We start from the raw sequence: 20,461 nt of genomic DNA, 5'->3' as shown, positions 1-20,461 counted from the left end.
CTGTGGATGAATATCTCCATGATATGGCTTCTGTAGATGAACATCTCCATGAGATGGTTTCTTTGGATGAACATCTCCATGATATGGGTTCTGTGTATGAACATCTCCATGATATGATTTCTGTGGATGAATATCTCCATGATATGGCTTCTGTAGTTGAATATCTCCATGAGCTGGTTTATGTGGATGAACATGTCCATAATATCATTTCTGTGGATGAACATCTCCATGATATGGGTTCTGTGTATGAACATCTTCATGATTTCATGATATGAGATCTGTGGATGAATATCTCCATGATATGGCTTCTGTAGTTGAATATCTCCATGAGCTGGTTTATGTGGATGAACATGTCCATGATATGATTTCTCTGGATGAATATCTCCATGATATGGCTTCTCTGGATGAATATCTCCATGATATGGCTTCTGTGGATGAACAACTCCATGATATGGGTTCTGTGTATGAATATCTCCATGATATGTGTTCTATATATGAATATCTCCATGATATGGGTTCTGTATATGAACATCTCCATGATATGGCTTCTGTGGATGAATATCTCCTGTTGTGGATTCTGTTTGTGGGCTCCCTCTGGTGGTTACTGCTGGTACTGGGTGACTTTGGTGGGTTGCGGCCTTTGGTTTCCACCTGTCCATCAGAGGCTGGGTGTTTCCTATTTTACCTGGCCTTTCTGTCATTCCCTTGCCGGCTATCAATGTATTCAGATGTGCTCTGTTTGGTTCCTGCCTACCTGCTCCCAGATCTTTCAGGATAAGCTAAGTGCTGATTTTCAGTTGTTGGTTTTTTTGTCCAGCTTGCTTATTATGTCTCTATGCTAGCTGGTAGCTCTAGTGGACTGAGGTTCTCCCCTTGTGCCATGAGTTGGCACATGGGTTCTTGTAATCTCAGGATGGTTTTTTGATTAGGGTTTTTTGCTGACCGCTCAGACCCCTTTTGTATCATTCTGCTTTCTAGTTTACAGCGGGCCTCAATTTGCTGAACCTATATATATCATCTCTATGTGTGTGCCTTCCTCTCATTTCACCGTCAATACATGTGGGGGGCAACTATACCTTTTGGGGTTCATTCCTCTGGAGGCAAGTGAGGTCTTTATTTTCTCTGCAGTACTAGTTAGCTCTTAGGCTGGTGCGTGGCGTCTAGAACCAACGTAGGCACGCTCCCTGGCTATCTCTAGTTGCGTTTGTCAGGCGTAGGGCAGCGGTCAGCCCAGGTTCCATCACCCTAGAGCTCGTCCGATATTTTGTATTACTTTGCTTGTCCCTTGCTATCCCTAGCCATTGGGATTCATGACAGTATAGCCGGCCCACAAAGTGTTAATTGTTTGGGCTGAAGCAGGAGAAAAAGAAGTGTTTAAGGGAAATTTTTTTTTTTTTTTCCTTCAGAGTTTTGCTGCCTAGCCCTTAATTGCTGTCTAGCTGCTTCTTACCTCCTCTTAACCCTTGAATGGCTCTGATATTAGCTGTTTAACATGGATGTCCAGAGTTTAGCTTCCAGCCTGAGTAATCTCGCGGCAAAAGTTCAAAACATACAGGATTTTGTTGTTCACACTCCCATGTCTGAACCTAGAATTCCTATTCCAGAGTTCTTTTCTGGAGATAGATCTACCTTCCTGAATTTCAGGAACAATTGTAAATTGTTTCTTTCTTTAAAATCTCGCTCCTCTGGAGACCCTGCTCAACAGGTCAAGATTGTAATATCTTTCCTGCGAGGCGACCCTCAGAATTGGGCATTTGCATTGGCACCAGGGGATCCTGCATTGCTCAATGTGGATGTGTTTTTTCTGGCATTGGGATTGCTCTATGAGGAACCCAACCTGGAGATTCAGGCTGAAAAGGCTTTATTAGCCCTCTCTCAGGGGTATGATGAAGCGTAAATATATTGTCAAAAATTTCGGAAATGGTCGGTGCTTACTCAGTGGAATGAGTGCGCCCTGGCTGCAAACTTCAGAAATGGTCTTTCCGAGGCCATTAAGGATATTATGGTGGGGTTCCCTACGCCTACAGGTCTGAATGAGTCGATGGCTATGGCCATTCAGATTGATCGGCGTTTACGGGAGCGCAAACCCGTGCACCAGTTGGCGGTGTCTTTTGAACAGGCACCTGAGACTATGCAATGTGATAGAATTCAGTCCAGAAGTGAACGGCAAAATTATAGGCGGAAAAATGGATTGTGTTTTTATTGTGGTGATTCAGCTCATGTTATATCAGCATGCTCTAAACGCACAAAAAGGGTTGATAAATCTTTTGCCATTGGTACTCTGCAGCCTAAGTTCATTTTGTCTGTGACTCTGATTTTTTCATTGTCTTCCATTTCTGTCGATGCCTATGTGGATTCGGGCGCTGCCCTGAGTCTTATGGATTGGTCATTTGCTAAACGCTGCGGTTTTAGTCTGGAACCTCTGGAAGTTCCTATTCCTCTGAAGGGAATTGACTCTACACCATTGGCTATGAATAAACCGCAGTATTGGACACAAGTGACCATGCGCATGACTCCCGTTCATCAGGAGGTGATTCGCTTCCTTGTACTGTATAATTTACATGATGTACTAGTGCTTGGTCTGCCATGGTTACAAACTCATAATCCTGTCCTGGACTGGAAAACAATGTCTGTGTTAAGCTGGGGATGTCAGGGGGTTCATGATTATGCACCTCCGATTTCAATCGCTTCATCTACTCCTTCTGAGATCCCTGCGTTTTTGTCTGACTATAGGGATGTTTTTGAGGAGCCTAAGCTCAATTCGCTCCCTCCGCATAGAGATTGTGACTGTGCTATAGAATTGATTCCTGGCAGTAAGTTCCCTAAGGGTTGTTTATTTAATCTGTCACTGCCAGAGCATACTGCTATGCGGAATTATATTAAGGAGTCCTTGGAAAAGGGACATATTCGTCCATCTTCGTCCCCTCTGGGAGCAGGTTTTTTTTTCGTGGCAAAAAAAGATGGTTCCCTGAGGCCTTGTATAGATTATCGCCTTCTGAATAAGATTACAGTCAAGTATCAGTATCCATTGCCATTATTGACTGATTTGTTTGCTCGCATTAAGGGGGCTAGGTGGTTCACTAAGATAGATCTTCGCGGTGCGTATAATCTGGTGCGGATAAAACAGGGTGATGAGTGGAAAACCGCATTTAATACGCCTGAGGGCCATTTTGAGTATTTGGTAATGCCTTTTGGACTCTCCAATGCTCCGTCAGTCTTTCAGTCCTTTATGCACAATATTTTCCGTGAATATCTGGATAAGTTTATGATTGTGTATTTGGATGATATTTTGGTGTTTTCTGATGACTGGGAGTCTCATGTTCTACAGGTCAGGAAGGTGTTTCAGGTTCTGCGGGCCAATTCTCTGTTTGTGAAGGGCTCAAAGTGTCTCTTCGGAGTCCAGAAGATTTCTTTTTTGGGGTACATTTTTTCTCCTTCTACTATTGAGATGGATCCCGTCAAGGTTCAGGCGATTTGTGACTGGACACAACCTACATCTGTTAAGAGCCTTCAGAAGTTCTTGGGGTTTGCTAATTTTTATCGTCGGTTCATTGCTAATTTTTCCAGTATTGTTAAACCTTTGACTGATTTGACTAAAAAGGGTGCTGATGTTGCTGATTGGTCTCCTGCGGCCGTGGAGGCCTTTCAGGAACTTAAGCGCCGGTTTTCTTCTGCTCCTGTGTTGTGTCAACCAGATGTTTCACTTCCTTTTCAGGTTGAGGTTGATGCTTCCGAGATTGGAGCGGGGGCGGTTTTGTCACAGAGAAGTTCTAATGGCTCGGTGATGAAGCCATGTGCATTCTTCTCTAGAAAATTCTCGCCCGCCGAGCGCAATTATGATGTGGGTAATCGGGAGCTTTTGGCCATGAAGTGGGCATTTGAGGAGTGGCGTCATTGGCTTGAGGGTGCTAAACATCGTGTGGTGGTCTTGACTGATCACAAGAATCTCATTTACCTTGAGTCTGCCAGGCGTTTGAATCCTAGACAGGCTCGTTGGTCGTTGTTTTTTTCTCGTTTCAATTTCGTGGTTTCTTACCTGCCAGGTTCAAAGAATGTGAAGGCAGATGCTCTTTCCAGGAGTTTTGTGCCTGACTCTCCTGGAGACTCTGGGCCTACTGGTATCCTTAGGGATGGGGTAATATTGTCCGCCGTATCCCCAGACTTGCGACGTGCATTGCAGGAGTTTCAGGTGGATAAATCGGATCGTTGTCCACCAGAAAGACTGTTTGTTCCGGATGATTGGACCAGTAGAGTCATCTCCGAGGTCCATTCTTCTGTGTTGGCTGGTCATCCTGGAATATTTGGTACTAGAGACTTGGTGGCCAGGTCTTTTTGGTGGCCTTCCTTGTCTAGGGATGTGCGTACCTTTGTGCAGTCTTGTGAAGTGTGTGCTCGAGCTAAGCCTTGCTGTTCTCGGGCCAGTGGGTTGTTGTTATCCTTGCCCATCCTGAAGAGGCCTTGGACGCACATTTCCATGGATTTTATTTCTGATCTCCCGGTTTCACAGAAAATGTCCGTTATCTGGGTTGTGTGTGACCGCTTTTCTAAGATGGTTCATTTGGTGCCCTTGCCAAAGTTGCCTTCCTCCTCTGAGTTGGTCCCTTTATTTTTTCAGAACGTGGTTCGTTTGCATGGGATTCCGGAGAATATCGTTTCTGACAGGGGATCCCAGTTTGTGTCTAGATTTTGGTGGACGTTTTGTGCCAAGATGGGCATTGATTTGTCTTTCTCGTCTGCATTCCATCCTCAGACGAATGGCCAGACGGAGCGAACTAATCAGACCTTGGAAACTTATTTGAGGTGTTTTGTTTCTGCTGATCAAGATGACTGGGTTGCTTTTTTGCCACTGGCCGAATTTGCTCTTAATAATCGGGCTAGTTCTGCCACGTTGGTCTCTCCTTTTTTTTGTAATTCGGGGTTTCATCCTCGTTTTTCCTCTGGTCAGGTGGAGTCTTCGGATTGTCCTGGAGTGGACGTGGTGGTGGACAGGCTGCATCAGATTTGGAACCAGGTGGTGGACAATTTGAAGTTATCTCAGGAGAAGACTCAGCAGTTTGCTAATCGCCGTCGCCGCGTGGGTCCCCAACTTCTTGTTGGGGATTTGGTGTGGTTGTCTTCTCGTTTTGTCCCTATGAAGGTCTCTTCTCCTAAGTTCAAGCCTCGGTTCATCGGTCCTTATAGGATCTCGGAGATTCTTAACCCTGTATCTTTTCGGTTGGATCTCCCAGCATCGTTTGCTATTCATAATGTGTTCCATCGGTCGTTGTTGCGGAGGTATGAGGTGCCCGTTGTTCCTTCGGTTGAGCCTCCTGCTCCGGTGCTGGTGGAGGGAGAATTGGAGTATGTTGTTGAGAAGATCTTGGATTCTCGTGTTTCCAGACGCAAACTCCAGTATTTGGTTAAGTGGAAGGGTTATGGTCAGGAGGATAATTCCTGGGTGGTCGCCTCCGATGTTCATGCGACTGATTTGGTCCGCGCCTTCCATAGAGCTCACCCTGATCGCCCTGGGGGTTCTCGTGAGGGTTCGGTGACCCCTCCTCAAGGGGGGGGGTACTGTTGTGGATTCTGTTTGTGGGCTCCCTCTGGTGGTTACTGCTGGTACTGGGTGACTTTGGTGGGTTGCGGCCTTTGGTTTCCACCTGTCCATCAGAGGCTGGGTGTTTCCTATTTTACCTGGCCTTTCTGTCATTCCCTTGCCGGCTATCAATGTATTCAGATGTGCTCTGTTTGGTTCCTGCCTACCTGCTCCCAGATCTTTCAGGATAAGCTAAGTGCTGATTTTCAGTTGTTGGTTTTTTTGTCCAGCTTGCTTATTATGTCTCTATGCTAGCTGGTAGCTCTAGTGGACTGAGGTTCTCCCCATGTGCCATGAGTTGGCACATGGGTTCTTGTAATCTCAGGATGGTTTTTTGATTAGGGTTTTTTGCTGACCGCTCAGACCCCTTTTGTATCGTTCTGCTTTCTAGTTTACAGCGGGCCTCAATTTGCTGAACCTATATATATCATCTCTATGTGTGTGCCTTCCTCTCATTTCACCGTCAATACATGTGGGGGGCAACTATACCTTTTGGGGTTCATTCCTCTGGAGGCAAGTGAGGTCTTTATTTTCTCTGCAGTACTAGTTAGCTCTTAGGCTGGTGCGTGGCGTCTAGAACCAACGTAGGCACGCTCCCTGGCTATCTCTAGTTGCGTTTGTCAGGCGTAGGGCAGCGGTCAGCCCAGGTTCCATCACCCTAGAGCTCGTCCGATATTTTGTATTACTTTGCTTGTCCCTTGCTATCCCTAGCCATTGGGATTCATGACAATCTCCATGATATGGCATGCTGAGGCAAATGTGGGTCCATATCAAGCTACGGGTTTGAATTATTGATGCATACCACATGGATTTGTTCTACCATTAAGTTCTTGAGCTTTTACAGTACAAAATATCCTGAGTGAATATATACTAATACATGTTAAGTTGTTACTATAAGAATGCTTCCTTAGGCTAAGTTTACATCAAGTTGTTTGCATCTGGTTGAAAAGTTGTTTCTTTTTTTTGCCTGAAAATGCTACCTTTCAACAGGACTTATAACAATGATGTGAACAGAACAAAGCAATGCTATCATCCCTACTTTATTGTGCCAAGGTACAGTACAGTTTGCTTAACCTCATGATTTCATTAGTAGTGGCCGATTTTTTATTTGTGTATGGCCTTCAAACTATTTTTCTTTAGAAACCGATCTGAAATGTTCAATTTTAATGTTGGCGTAGATAAACTGCTACCTGATGTTTCTGGCAGTGACTTCCTCCCTTTTCTTATAGAAGACATATCCAAGCCAAAAATTCGACCAAGAGTTGTTGGATGTATCTGGGTTCTTTTAGTCACTTAGGCTGGTTTCACATTTGTAGTTGTATCCTCAGCGTATCGTCTGCAACCGCAAACGCATGCAAAAGCAGCGTTTTTTATCCGCATCAGCTTACGCATGACGGCAAAAAACCCGCAGCATTTGTATGCATTTTCACATGCGTTTGCACTTTTTATGCCCATGCGTTTGATATTTCCAGGAGGGCGTGTCTCAATGGGCGTGTCTAAATCAGTTCCTGGACATGCGCAGTCCAAAGTACGCAAGCACATCGAACGCATGCGTACGCAAAGACATGCATACACATGCGTTCCCATAGACAGTAATCCGCTTTTTTAACGCACTCATCTACATGCGCATGCCTGCCCATATTTGACTGAAATTTAAAGCCTCAAAAATTCCAACATGGTGCATTAGCTGTGCCCCGCTGCACACCGCAAAAAAACGCATGCGTAAGCAAACGCGGGCGAACGCATGCAAGCGCAGGCACCTGCGTCTACAATGTTAATGATAGGAAATCAAGATGCATGAGGGTGTATGTGTCAGAAACACTGCGGACACAACCGTGAATGTGAAACCAGCCTTAATCAACCAATAGATTTATTAGAATAAATATAACCAGATTACTTTGTAATGTTGAATGTAAACTTCCCAATAAACTGATGCTACCATGCTTGTCCCAGAGCAGTTGGTGTAATATATTAAAATACAATTGAATGCCTATTCTACGGCTCTGGAACTACATCAAATTACACTGAGAATTGCGTTCTAACAGAGAAGACTTGAACGGGATGAATGTTCACATACTACATGTGACCAGAACAATGAAATAATGCCTATTAGCTGATATATAAGGGCACTATATCCTGTATACAAAGCAAAAAGGGTGTAAACATCAGTATGTATTGACCACAATGCCATGTCGTAAATTGGCAGCAGCTTCCTTTGCCCAGAAATTCAGAGTAGTGATTATCTCTAATCAGGATATAGGTGATCATCAGCAACATAGAAGGTCATATATTTGGTCACAAGTTAAGAGTAAAGCACCTTACCTTATTCATCAAGACTGGCATTGTTCATGCTGGTCTCGATGAGAGGTAGTGCTGGATTCAGAGGCGCCAGTTTCATTAAGAAGTGTGAATCTCTTAAAGAAACACTCCTCACATCAAAGTTTTTCTATATTGCAGTCATCATATTATATAACACTGTGTACTATTGCTCATTTTGCCTTTCTAACCAGTAAATTCTTCTTTGTTCTATGTAAAAACAGAAAGTCTTTTTTCCCTGCAGAAATCATTCCCCTCTTCAACTCCTGGCCCAGGTGCTCCACTCCTCCCCTCTGCCAGTGACTTTTCCCTATGACTTATGTAGGGAAAATTGACCCCCTGTTTCTACATAGAGCTTAGAAGGATTCAGCTAGTCAGTTTTTAATAATGCAATGTCCTAGACTTAATGGAAAATATAAGAATCAGCTGGGTAGAAGATCAAAATGAGCAATTGTAAGTACACAGTGCCATATAACATAAGAATTGCACTATATTAAGATGATAAAAACTTTGATGAGAGTACTTATCTAATGAATCAGGCATGTCTGAAAAGTGATGTGCGCCTCTGTGCACTTTGTCATAAATCTTACTTACTCTTACTTACCCCACTCTGCTCCATCCCATCTCAGCTCTGCCCATTTTGGTAGAAGTGGACAACACTGGTGAGGAAATGGCAAAAGTCGTAAAAATTTTGCACATCTCCACGCTGAGTAAAATGTTTGCAACTATTCAAAGTGATTTACACCAGAATTTTGGCGTAACATAATCACTTTGATGAATGGGGGCTATAGTGTACAGTACTATTTTACCAAGTAAGTGAAACATTTTGGTGGACCTTTACATATATTTTCTGCTCCATTTATCATATTAATATGCATACAACGACAGGATATACAGTACATGTGTCCATGCATTTGTATTAGAAGCATTCTTCCATTCCATCCATCAGTAATTACTGCGCCTTTTCCTAGATTTTTCAGCTGTCTATGCTCTATGTTATCACCAAATTTTGCGACATTTAATTCCAACAAAATTTTACACACTCGAATGAGTCACTATAGCTGAGAATTCACAAATGCCTTGTTAGAATATGGAAACAATTTATTTTCTGCTTGGTATATTTGATGTTTTTTCAGGTTAAAAAAAGAAAAGAGTTAGACATTCAGGCAGTACGCAACAACATTTTATGAGGAATTGATAAAGCAATTGTTCCTGCTGCCGCTGACCGCTTTACAGACTTTGTAGACAAAATTCTGCCAAAGATGCTTTCAATCAGAGAAAGATGATTGGAAAAAAAGATGGATTTTAAATTGTGTTTGATTGTTCAGACACCTGGAAGCACAGACTTTAAGCTAAAAAAAAGTATAGCTCGATAGGCCTGTGGAGAATGCTGCCCATCTTCATAACCAATGTAGCATGAGGGAGTCTATCAAGTGCATGACATAAAACATCCCACTAGACATTGCTCTCCAGAGACTAAGCAAGCACAAATACACAGAGGAGCAGATGGCGTACTGCCTTCTCAGAAGCCAAGAGAGAATGGATGGCTCACTAAGTTAGGAGCCATGTAAAAAAACACTTTTTACATCATTATCAGTGTCCAACATTCATAAAAAGAATTACCTATTACAGATACAAATCTTGAAACTTGGAAATACGGAGTATATTTTATCCCAAGTTGTAAGATTAAAATATTCTACCATTGTTGAAACTAATTATTATATTGCTTATTCTCTAAATAAATACAGTAAGACCTGGTGGATTGGAGTTATTCCGAGAGTTGAGCGAATTTCTTCGGGTTCCCGCTTATTCGGCAAGCTATAGCGCTTACCAAATAAGGTGCAGAGGGAACCCGGATACATGGATCACGTCGGTTGAACAGCTGATTGGCTCTGCAGCTGCATGTGTCATGGCTGTGTCACTGTCACAGCACATGCATGGAGCGCCTTTGTGTTGGGCTGATCAGCTGGCGCACTCCATGTATCCGGGTTCCCTCTGCAGCTTATTTGGTAAGCTCTATCGCTTGCCGAATAAGTGGGGACCCAAAGAAATTCGCTCAACTCTAGTCAGTACCTCAGTACACATAACATTGTGGACTATAGATAATTTAGGGCCCAAAAAATCAATAATTGGTGGAGAAAGGCTGAACTTGATGGACTTCAGTCTTTTTCAACCAATTTAACTAAGTAACGTCTATACCTTCCATCCCCAACAGTTCATACCTTCTACTTTGCTATTACATAATTAGAACCAGGTTCTATGTAATTAGAACCATAATCAAAAGCAAAATTGCCCCTTCGGGCGCCATGGGGATAATTAATCAAGACTAGTGATGAGCGACTACATTTGGCGCTATTCGTTATTCGCATGAATAGTATGGTATTATTTGGGGCTATTAGATACTCGCTGAGTAATTAGGTATTCGCCTCGGTATATATGAGTGACCCACACAGCATGCTTGTTGCTTTATTTGCAGCCAACGAATATGCTGGACTGGGTTGACAATCACAGTAATGCAGGTGCCATCTTTGCTGTGGCATTACTGTGATTGCCTGGCCGTCCAGTATCATAGGGGGATATTTAAAGGCTGCCGGCACCATCTTGCGCACATTGCAGCCGGAAACAGTGTAGGGAGAGTGTAGTTTCAGCGTAGGAAAAGTGAAAGGAGTATAGGAACATCAATAGAAAGTTATAGTGAGCGTTATTTATTCCAAAAAGCTCTTTAAAAGCTGAAGATTGTCAAGAGATTACTTGTTTGTTAGGTAGGAATTTAAGTGGGGAGAGATTTAATAGGAGGGAGGGTGAAAGGCAGGTACCCGGGTGTTCTCATCATTGCAAGTACACTACTGTTCAAAATTGTGGGGTCACCCAGACAATTTTGTGTTTTCCATGAAAACTCATGCTTTTATTAATCAAATGAGTTGCCAAATGAATTTAAAATCTGGTCCAGACATTGACAAGGTTCAAAAAAAAGATTTTTATTTGAAATAATCATTTTCTCCTTCAAACTTTGCTTTCGGCAAAGAATGCTCCCTTTGCAGCAATTACAGCATTGCAGACCTTTGGCATTCTAGCAGTTAATTTGCTGAGGTAATCTGGAGAAATTTCACCCCATGCTTCCAGAATCCCCTCCCACAAGGTGGTTTGGCTTGATGGGCACATTTGGTGTATCATATGGTCAAGCTGCTCCCACAACAGCTCAGTAGGGTTGAGATCTGGTCACTGCTCTGGCCACTCTATTATAGATAGAATATCAACTGCCTGCTTCTTCCCTAAATAGTTCTTGCATAATTTGGAGGTGTGCTTTGGGTCATTGTCCTGTTTTAGGATGAAATTGGCTCCAATCAAGCGCTGTCCACAGGCTATGACATGGGGATGCAAAATGAAGTGATAGCCTTCCTTATTCAAAATCCCTTTTATCTTGTACAAATTTCCCACTTTACCAGCACCAAAGCAACCCCAGACCATCACATTATCTCCACCATGCTTGACAGATGGCATCAGGCACTCTTCCAGAATCTTTTCAGTTGTTCTGTGTCTCACAAATGTTCTTCTGTGTGATCCAAACACCTCAAACTTGGATTCGTCTGTCCATAACACTTTTTTATAATCTTCTTCTGTTCAATGTCTGTGTTCTTTTGTCCATATTAATCTTTTCCTTTTATTAGCCAGTCTCAGATATGGCTTTTTCTTTGCCACTCTTGTTATGGACCTGGTGGTTAGGTGCACCAGGAATGACCTGATAGTTAAACACGGAATCAGGACGAGCTCTGGGGAAATGGGAACTCTGCTGACCGCAAACCCTACTCCTATCAACACAACTAGAAACAGCCGTGGAGCGTGCCTGACTCTGCCTAGACGCCTCTTCACAGCATAAGAGCTAACTACCCCTAAAGAAAGGAAACAAAGCCTTACTTGCCTCAGAGAAATTTCCCCAAAGGTAAAAGCAGCCCCCCCACAAGTATTGACTGTGAGATAAGAGGAAATCACAAACACAGGATGAAATAGGTTTTAGCAAAGAGAGGCCAGTCTAACTAAACAGATTGAGGATAGAAAAGGGATCTTTGCGGTCCACACAAAAAGCTACAAAAAACCACGCAGAGTGTGCAAAAAATACCCCCGCACCGACTCACGATGCGGTGGTGCCACTCTGCACCCCCAGAGCTTCCAGCTAGCCAGGTAGTTTCATGATAGCAAGCTGGACTAGAACTTAGCAAGAAAAACCATATGTAACAAATGAACAAGCAGGAACTTAGCTTGTGCTGGAGTAGACAGGTCCTCAGAAAGATCCAGGAGAGATCTGAACCAGTACTAGAACATTGACAGCTGGCATGGAGTAACGATCTGAGTGGAGTTAAATAGAGAATCAGCCTAGCCCCAAACGAGGGCAGCTGGAGAAGGAATCTCAGAACCAGCAGCTCCACTCACAGCCACCAGAGGGAGTCCAAGGACAGAACTCACCGAAGTACCATTCATGACCACAGGAGGGAGTTCGAGAACGGAATTGACAACAGTACCCCCCCTTGAGGAGGGGTCACCGAACACTCACCAGAGCCCCCAGGCCGATCAGGACGAGCCAAATGAAAGGCACGAACTAAATCGGCAGCATGGACATCAGAGGCAACAACCCAGGAATTATCCTCCTGACCATAGCCCTTCCATTTGACCAAGTACTGAAGTTTTCGTCTCGAAATACGAGAATCCAAAATCTTCTCCACCACATACTGCAACTCCCCCTCGACCAACACCGGAGCAGGAGGATCAATGGAGGGAACCATAGGCGCCACATATCTCTGCAGCAACGACCTATGGAACACATTATGGATGGCAAAAGAAGCAGGAAGGGCCAAACGAAATGATACAGGATTAAGAATTTCAGAAATCTTATAAGGACCAATGAAACAAGGCTTAAACTTAGGAGAAGAAACCTTCATAGGAACATAACGAGATGATAACCAAACCAAATCCCCAACACGAAGTCGGGGACCAACACGGCGACGGCGGTTAGCGAAACGTTGAGCCTTCTCTTGGGACAAGGTGAAATTGTCCACCACATGAGTCCAAATTTGTTGCAACCTGTCCACCACAGAATCCACACCAGGACAGTCCAAAGGCTCAACCTGCCCTGAAGAAAAACGAGGATGAAAACCAAAATTACAAAAAAAAGGCGAAACCAAAGTAGCCGAACTGGCCCGATTATTAAGGGCGAACTCAGCTAATGGCAAGAAGGTCACCCAATCATCCTGATCCGCAGAAACAAAGCATCTCAGATAAGTTTCCAAAGTCTGATTGGTTCGTTCGGTTTGGCCATTTGTCTGAGGATGGAAAGCCGAAAAAAAAGACAAATCAATGCCCATCTTAGCACAAAAGGACCGCCAAAACCTTGAAACAAACTGGGAACCTCTGTCAGACACGATGTTCTCCGGAATGCCATGCAAACGAACCACATGTTGGAAAAATAATGGAACCAAATCAGAGGAAGAAGGCAATTTAGGCAAGGGTACCAAATGGACCATTTTAGAGAAGCGATCGCAAACCACCCAGATGACCGACATCCTTTGAGAAACAGGAAGATCTGAAATAAAATCCATGGAAACATGCGTCCAAGGCCTTTTCGGGACCGGCAAAGGCAAAAGTAACCCACTGGCATGAGAACAGCAGGGCTTAGCCCGAGCACAAGTCCCACAAGACTGCACAAAAGAACGCACATCCCACGACAAGGAAGGCCACCAAAAGGACCTAGCCACCAAATCTCTGGTACCAAAAATCCCAGGATGACCAGCCAACACCGAACAATGAACCTCAGAGAAAACTCTATTAGTCCATCTATCAGGGACAAACAGTTTCTCCGCTGGACAACGGTCAGGTCTATCAGCCTGGAACTCCTGCAGCACCCGCCGCAAAACAGGGGAGATGGCAGACAGAACTACCCCCTCTCTGAGAATACCAGCCGGCTCAGGAACCCCAGGAGAATCAGGCACAAAACTCCTTGAAAGGGCATCAGCCTTCACATTCTTAGAACCCAGAAGGTACGAAACCACAAAATTGAAACGGGAGAAAAACAGCGACCAACGAGCCTGTCTAGGATTCAACCGCTTGGCAGACTCGAGATAAGTCAGATTCTTGTGATCTGTCAAGACCACCACGCGATGCTTGGCTCCTTCAAGCCAATGTCGCCACTCCTTGAATGCCCACTTCATAGCCAACAACTTCCGATTGCCAACATCATAATTATGCTCAGCAGGCGAAAACTTTCTCGAAAAGAAAGCGCATGGCTTCATTACAGAGCAATCAGAGCTTCTCTGAGACAAAACAGCCCCTGCTCCAATTTCAGAAGCATCAACCTCGACCTGAAAAGGGAGCGAAACATCTGGCTGACACAACACAGGAGCCGAAGAGAAACGACGTTTCAACTCCTGAAAAGCCTCAACGGCCGCAGAGGACCAATTCACCACATCAGCATCCTTCTTGGTCAAATCAGTCAATGGTTTAACAACACTAGAAAAATTAGCGATGAAGCGACGGTAAAAATTGGCAAAGCCCAGAAATTTCTGAAGGCTCTTCACAGATGTAGGCCGAGTCCAATCATAAATAGCTTGGACTTTAACAGGATCCATCTCGATAGTAGAAGGGGAAAAAATGAAGCCCAAAAAGGAAACCTTCTGAACTCCAAAGAGACACTTAGATCCCTTTACAAACAAGGAATTAGCACGAAGGACCTGGAACACCATTCTGACCTGCTTCACATGGGACTCCCAATCATCCGAAAAGACCAAAATATCATCCAAATATACGATCATGAATCTATCCAGATACTTTCGGAATATGTCATGCATAAAGGACTGAAACACAGAGGGAGCATTAGAAAGGCCGAATGGCATCACCAGGTACTCAAAATGGCCCTCGGGCGTATTAAATGCTGTTTTCCATTCATCGCCCTGTTTAATACGCACGAGATTATACGCCCCTCGAAGGTCTATCTTGGTGAACCAACTAGCCCCCTTAATCCGAGCAAATAAATCAGACAGCAGAGGCAAAGGGTACTGAAATTTGACCGTGATTTTATTAAGAAGGCGGTAATCTATACAAGGTCTCAGAGAACCATCCTTCTTGGCCACAAAAAAGAACTCTGCTCCCAATGGTGACGACGACGGGCGAATATGCCCTTTCTCCAAGGACTCCTTTATATAACTCCACATAGCGGCGTGTTCTGGCACAGACAAATTGAAAAGTCGTCCCTTAGGGAACTTGCTACCAGGAATCAAATTAATAGCACAATCACAATCCCTATGAGGAGGTAGGGTACTAGACTTGGGCTCATCAAATACATCCTTAAGGGCTTCAGAAAGACCCTTTCTGAAAATTGCTGCCAGGGCACACTCATTCCATTGAGTAAGCACAGACCACTTTCTGAACTTCTGGCAATATACCTCCGCTTCATCCTGACCCTGACACAAAGCCAGCAAAATTTTCTCTGCCTGATCCACAGAATTCGGTTCATCATAAAGCAAACCCAGCGCCAGAAAAAACGCATCTACATTACGCAATGCAGGATCTCCTGGCGCCAGGGCAAATGCCCAGTCTTGAGGGTCGCCACGCAACAAAGAAATAATGATTCTTACTTGCTGAATAGGGTCACCAGAAGAGCGGGGTTTCAGAGCAAGAAACAGTTTACAACTGTTTTGGAAATTCTGAAATTTAGATCTATCCCCAGAAAACAAATCAGGAATTGGAATTCTAGGCTCCAACATAGGATTCTGAACTACATAATCTTGAATGTTTTGTACCCTTGCAGCGAGTTGATCTACACTAGAGGACAAACCTTGAATGTCCATATCCACACCTAAGTTCTGAACCACCCAGAGTTTAAGGGGAAAAGAAAGGCAAAACACACTGCAGAGAAAAAAAAAATGGTCTCAGAACTTCTCTTTTCCCTCTATTGAGATGCATTAACACTTTGCAGGCCAGCTGTACTGTTATGGACCTGATGGTTAGGTGCACCAGGAATGACCTGATAGTTAAACACAGAATCAGGACGAGCTCTGGGGAAATGGGAACTCTGCTGACCGCAAACCCTACTATCAACACAACTAGAAACAGCCGTGGAGCGTGCCTGACTCTGCCTAGACGCCTCTTCACAGCCTAAGAGCTAACTACCCCTAAAGAAAGGAAACAAAGCCTTACTTGCCTCAGAGAAATTTCCCCAAAGGTAAAAGCAGCCCCCCCACAAGTATTGACTGTGAGATAAGAGGAAATCACAAACACAGGATGAAATAGGTTTTAGCAAAGAGAGGCCAGTCTAACTAAACAGATTGAGGATAGAAAAGGGATCTTTGCGGTCCACACAAAAAGCTACAAAAAACCACGCAGAGTGTGCAAAAAATACCCCCGCACCGACTCACGATGCGGTGGTGCCACTCTGCACCCCCAGAGCTTCCAGCTAGCCAGGTAGTTTCATGATAGCAAGCTGGACTAGAACTTAGCAAGAAAAACCATATGTAACAAATGAACAAGCAGGAACTTAGCTTGTGCTGGAGTAGACAGGTCCTCAGAAAGATCCAGGAGAGATCTGAACCAGTACTAGAACATTGACAGCTGGCATGGAGTAACGATCTGAGTGGAGTTAAATAGAGAATCAGCCTAGCCCCAAACGAGGGCAGCTGGAGAAGGAATCTCAGAACCAGCAGCTCCACTCACAGCCACCAGAGGGAGTCCAAGGACAGAACTCACCGAAGTACCATTCATGACCACAGGAGGGAGTTCGAGAACGGAATTCACAACACACTCTGCCCTGAAGGCCCGCATCCCGGAGTCGCCTCTTCACTGTAGACGTTGATGCTGGCGTTTTGCATGTACTATTTAATGAAGCTGCCAGTTGAGGACCTGTGAGGCATCGATTTCTCAAACTACAGACTCTAATGTACTTGTATTGTTGCTCAGTTGTGCAGCGGGTAGTGTTGAGCATTCCGATACCGCAAGTATCGGGTATCGGCCGATACTTGCGGGTATCGGAATTCCGATACCGAGATCCGATACTTTTGTGGTATCGGGTATCGGTATCGAAACAACATTAATGTGTAAAAGAAAGAATTAAAATAAAAAATATTGCTATACTCACCTCTCCGACGCAGCCTGGACCTTACCGAGGGAACCGGCAGCGTTCTTTGCTTAAAATGCGCACGTTTACTGCATTCCGTGACGTCACGGCTTGTGATTGGTCGCGTGCCGCCCATGTGACCACGACGCGACCAATCACAGCATTCAATTAGGCATTCAGGAACTGAAATTACGTCACGGCTTGCTGTGATTGGTCGCGTCGCGGTCACATGGGCGGCACGCAACCAATCACAAGCCGTGACGTAATTTTAAAATGCGCGCGTTTCCTGCCTCCCGTGATGTCACGGCTTGTGATTGGTCGCCGCCCATGTGACCGCGACGCGACCAATCACAAGCCGTAACGTAATTTTCAAATCCTGAATGCCTAGAATTAGGCATTCAGGACCTGAAAATTACGTCACGGCTTGCTGTGATTGGTCGCGTCGCGGCCACATGGGCAGCACGTGACCAATCACAAGCCGTGACGTCACGGAAGGCAGTAAACGCGCGCATTTTAAGCAAAGAACGCTGCCAGTTCCCTCGGTAAGGTCCAGGCTGCGTCGGAGAGGTGAGTATAGCAATATTTTTTATTTTAATTCTTTCTTTTACACATTAATATGGATCCCAGGGCCTGAAGGAGAGTTTCCTCTCCTTCAGACCCTGGGAACCATCAGGGATACCGTCCGATACTTGAGTCCCATTGACTTGTATTGGTATCGGGTATCGGTATCGGATTAGATCCGATACTTTGCCGGTATCGGCTGATACTTTCTGATACCGATACTTTCAAGTATCGGACGGTATCGCTCAACACTAGCAGCGGGGCCTCCCACATCTTTTTCTACTCTGGTTAGAGCCTGTTTGTGCTCTCCTCTGAAGGGAGTAGTACACACCGTTGTAGGAAATCTTCAGTTTCTTGGCAATTTCTCACATGGAATAGCCTTCATTTCTAAGAACAAGAATAGACTGTCAAGTTTCACATGAAAATTCTTTTTTTCTGGCCATTTTGAGAGTTTAATGGAACCAGCAAATGTAATGCTCCAGATTCTCAACTAGCTCAAAGGAAGGTCAGATTCATAGCTTCTCTAATCAGACAAACTGTTTTCAGCTGTTCTAACATACTTGCACAAGGGTATTCTAACCATCCATTAGCCTTCTTACACAGTTAGCAAACACAAAGTACCATAAGAACACTGGAGTGATGGTTGTTGAAAATGGGCCTCTATACACCTATGAAGATATTGCATTACAAACCAGATGTTTGCAGCTAGAATAGTCATTTACCACACTAACAATGTATAGAGTGTATTTCTGAATCATTTAATGTTAGCTACATTGGAAAAAACTGTGCTTTTCTTTCAAAAATAAGGACATTTTTAAGTGACCCTAAACTTTTGCACGGTAGTGTACATGCTGTAGATCTCTATTTTCCACTTAAAATACCTAATATTTGTCTAGCAGTTGTGCGACTGGCACAATCTGGGTAAAGATAATTGTACATGACAATTTAGCAGGTACAATAATCTTAATTCTCCACATTTGGTGTGTTATAGCAAGGCGATTGAAAAAAAATCATTGTTTTAAAAAATAGCGTATCTTTATCTAGCAGTTGTGTGACTGGAGCAATCTGGGTACAGATAATCTTACGTGACAATTTAGCTGATGCAGTAATCTTCATTACTCCGCATTTGGAGTGTGTCAGCAAGATGATTGAAAAAAAATCATAACTTTCTATTGGTTTAAAAAATAGCGTTTCTGTATCTAGCAGTTGTGAGACTGGCGCAATCTGGGTAGAGATAATCGTATATGGCAATTTACAGGGGAAATAATCTTCATTACTCCACATTTAGAGTGTGTCAGCAAGACGATTGAAAAAAAATCATCATTTTGTATTGTTTTAAAAAATAGGTGGTGGTGGCGGACGATGCCCAAAATTCAAATGGGCATATTCCACTATCTTGCTAACTATTTGGCAGGAGGGAGGGACCTCCCAAATGTAGGAGTGAGAGCCCTCACAAATGTATGATATAGGGCCATTACCAAACTCAGGTTTCACGGCTCCTGCTGGCACTCTGCTAATTGTCAGCAAGGGCCGCATAATGACATGGTGATGGACATGATGATGGTGGTGGCGGGCAAAGCCCAAAATTCAAATGGGCATGTTTAAAATGCCATTGTAAAGGGATGAGGAATTTGTATTCCACTATCTTGCTACCTATTTGGCAGGAGAGAGGGTCCTCACTTTTTTTATTTTTATTTTGTGTTATATACATGTAATTATGAAGGAATGTTTCTTAGCATTTTCCCTTTAAAAAAATGTTTGGTTTGGTTTGGTAGATTTTTTAAAAATCTGTAAAATCTGTGCAATAGTCTGACAACATTATTTCCAGATACCATATGTGAGTCAGAAGGTTATGCAGGCACCTTCTCCATATTGCTTCCATTTAGTTTTAGCTCTTTCCCTTCCATGTCAGCTTTTTTCTAAGGCCCCAAAACCAACAGAAAAATATTTGGCTTTCCCATTAACTTCCATTGGATTCCTTATTCAGTACAAATACAAGGATATTAGAAATTATTTGTGCGGATTTTCCCAAATCCGGATTTTTCACTATTCGATTCGATCATCGCTAATTAAGACTTAATTAGCAGTCCATTGGAGTAAAATGGGAATACCTCATAATGAATTTGGTGCATTTCATTCATGCTACCTGTGTGCAAAAAATAAAAAAAATGTACTCCAATCATGGGCTGGATTACATTTCTGATATAATTTATGCCACTTCAGAGATTAGCTATACTCTTTTGCGAAATGCCATCGATTTCCAGAAAAGTGGTGGAGCTTTCATCAAAATGAAACATTTTTGTGCAACGGCGAATTACGCTAAATTTGAGAGTTTTATACACCAATGAATAGACTGTTTAATAATGTCCATCCTTTATCCCATCTTTGTTTTTCATGTATTCCTCTATACATAGAGTTGTTATTATGGCACACCAAGACCTTGCTGTTCTCTTCTATATAGTGCAGTAAGAACGGTGTCTACTGATGTATGGTGTCTCCTTACTGTGCCATACCACAAAGTATCCTCTTAAATAGTGTTGAGCGATACCGTCCGATACTTGAAAGTATCGGTATCGGAAAGTATCGGCCGATACCGGCAAAGTATCGGATCCAATCCGATACCGATACCCGATACCAATACAAGTCAATGGGACTCAAGTATCGGACGGTATCCCTGATGGTTCCCAGGGTCTGAAGGAGAGGAAACTCTCCTTCAGGCCCTGGGATCCATATTAATGTGTAAAAGAAAGAATTAAAATAAAAAATATTGCTATACTCACCTCTCTGACGCAGCCTGGACCTCAGCGAGGGAACCGGCAGCGTTGTTTGCTTAAAATTCACGCGTTTACTTCCTTACTTGAAGTCCCGGCTTGTGATTGGTCACGTGCCGCCCATGTGGCCGCGACGCGACC

At 43.7% G+C, this 20,461-nt stretch overlaps 1 protein-coding gene across 14 annotated transcripts in view; it reads right to left on the bottom strand.

Annotated features, from left to right (window-relative positions):
- Positions 1–20,461, bottom strand: part of SYT1 (synaptotagmin 1) — a 1,039,255-nt gene that overhangs the window by 9,521 nt on the left and 1,009,273 nt on the right. The gene's annotated exons all lie outside the window — the stretch shown is intronic.

This window comes from Ranitomeya variabilis, chromosome 5 (assembly GCF_051348905.1).
Source record: "Ranitomeya variabilis isolate aRanVar5 chromosome 5, aRanVar5.hap1, whole genome shotgun sequence".
Lineage (NCBI taxonomy): Eukaryota > Metazoa > Chordata > Amphibia > Anura > Dendrobatidae > Ranitomeya > Ranitomeya variabilis.
The sequence above is the reverse complement of the archived record's forward strand: the minus strand, read 5'-3'. Positions and strand labels throughout refer to the sequence as shown.